This window comes from Lithobates pipiens, unplaced genomic scaffold (genome assembly GCF_037356315.1).
Source record: "Lithobates pipiens isolate NorthernLeopardFrog02 unplaced genomic scaffold, aLitPip1_a1.2 Scaffold_16, whole genome shotgun sequence".
Taxonomy (NCBI): domain Eukaryota; kingdom Metazoa; phylum Chordata; class Amphibia; order Anura; family Ranidae; genus Lithobates; species Lithobates pipiens.
Genome location: NW_027507748.1, coordinates 226,954,620 through 226,956,955, shown reverse-complemented (window position 1 = coordinate 226,956,955; position 2,336 = coordinate 226,954,620). Strand labels below are relative to the sequence as shown.

The following is a 2,336-nucleotide window of genomic DNA, read 5'->3' as shown; positions in this document are numbered from 1 at the left end:
TGTCTTTGGATTGTGGGAGGAAACCGGAGTACCCAGAGGAAACCCACGCAGGCACAGGAAGAACATGAAAACTCCAGGCAGGTAGTGTCGTGGTTGGGATTCGAACCAATGACCCTTTTTACTGCTAGGTGAGAGTGCTAACCACTACACCACTGTGCTGCCTTAAAACCAAAAAAACACCCAAAAGCGTCCAATGGTCCGATAAATCGTAGGTAAGACCAAGACCCATCAAATCGTTTCCTATCCCTTGTTGACCACCACCACCAACAACACTAACGCTGTCTCAGGGTCTTTCCAAATCGAAAGAACTCATGTGGTTTTTCATCAAATCAGCAAGCCCAGCATTAGCTAGGCATCAAAAAAAATTCTGAAACTCATGGTTGTTCCTCTCCATAGAAATCTTTAGTAAAAGGCGAAAGATTTATTTGATCTGAAGAGAAACCAGAGTAATTGATCGAATGCAAACTAAATCCTTTTCTTATACATCCTTCTATCACAGGTGGGGAAATGGTTAGCCAAACATGGAACCCTCCCATATAAAAGTATACGTTTATTAGTTGGTGAGAGCTTATAAAGCTTTCTTTTATCAACCCTATCTTGCATCTACCCAGCGGCGTACCTAGAGCATTTGGCACCTGGGGCAAATCCTATATCTGGCACTCCCCAAATGAACGCATTTCCAGTGAGGTGGTGCAGGTTTTTAGGTATAAAATCAGATGGTGAGAAGGCAAGATCCTAGGGTCACAGGCTCCTGGGTGCATAAATATTTTCTGGCGCCTCAAAATAGTTACTAACTATTCCCCTACAAATGTTTCTATGGCAATGACTGCAGCCTCACCAGTGCCCATAAAAGCAGCCTCACCAGTGCCCAAAAATGCAGCCACACCAGTGCCCATTAATGCAGCCACACCAGTGCCCATTAATGTAGCCACACCAGTACCCATTAATGCAGCCACACCAGTGCCCATCAATACATCCTCACCAGTGCCCATCAATACATCCTCACCAGTGTCTATCAATGCAGCCTCACCAGTGCCCATCAATGCAGCCTCACCAGTGCCCATTAATGCAGCCACACTGGTGCCCAACAATGCAGCCTCACCAGTGCCCATTAATGCAGTCACACCAGTGCCCATCAATGCAGCCTCACCACTGCCCATCAATGTAGCCTCACTAGTGCCCATCAATGTAGCCTCACCAGTGCCCATTAATACAGCCTCACCAGTACCTATAAATTCAGCCACACCAGTGCCCCCCAATGCAGCCACACTAGTGCCCATTAATGCGGCCACACCCTACACAGTAGGAGATTTGTTTATTTGTGGACAGGGTTTGGGAGTCCTCACCTGCTCTACCTCCAGGACCCCTTTCTGAGATGGCAGATCCGCCCCATGCGGCAGGGACATGCTGACACCCCCCAATGTGTGTCACCTGGGGTGGTCCGCCCCCCCATTGGTACACCACTGCATGTAAATTACCTTAAGCCAACCATAGACAGCAAGAAGATCGAGATTTGAACCATGTATTGGCATGCTGAATGCACACAAGTTAATCGATCAATCAACTTGTGTTCAACCAGCCTGCCGTGGGAGGGATTTTCCTGTCAACACTATCTGTGTTGTTAGGGGAATCAAGCAAATTGTTTTCCTGCAACCTGGGTTGCAGGAAAGAAATTTGCTCTGTCTATGGTAGGCCTTAACCCCTTCACACTGACAGAATGCATATATGTGGCCTCACTGGACTGGAATTTTTTATGTGGAGGGTGCATATATGTGTATCTGTCTTTGTGCTGGGAGCCTGTTGCATAGCACATTCCCAGCACAGAGACTGGGGTCTCACTGGGAGTCCCGGGTCCCATACTAAAGACTGGTTCTGGGTCACATGATTGCTGTGATCTGTCACTGTTTTCTCTATCTTTGAATGCACCAATGTAAAAACAAGCTTGGATTATGATGGCTACTTGGATGACCTCTCTCTCTCTCTCTCTCTCTCTCTCTTTCGCTATATGGAAAAGGCCACTGTTAACACCCTGATGGGTGATGTAGGCTGACCCAAGACTTGGAGTCTAAGCACCAGCCAGTTTTCACCAAAGCTAATAATAGTGGATATGTTTTTTTTTCTGCGTGCTGGGACCATGTTCCAGTCGTGGTGAGTTAAGTGGTGAGTTGAGACAGGAAGGCTACATTGTGAAGATGGTACACCAGGGAGTGACTGGAGAATAGTTGGTTGCAGAGTAGAGATGGCCTTGCGGTTTGCCCGGTGGGCGGTTCGCGGCGAACTTTGCTCGTTCGCAATTCGCCAAACCGGCGGACTTCTGGTGCTGTTCGCGGCGGACA

General features: G+C 47.9%; 1 non-coding gene across 1 annotated transcript; it reads right to left on the bottom strand.

The window, feature by feature from the left end:
* Window positions 1–335: 335 nt before the first annotated feature.
* LOC143985293 (U5 spliceosomal RNA) lies at window positions 336–450 on the bottom strand. Its single transcript, XR_013275560.1, has one exon. It is a non-coding gene; the product is annotated as a U5 spliceosomal RNA (small nuclear RNA).
* Between the last annotated feature and the right edge of the window lie 1,886 nt (window positions 451–2,336).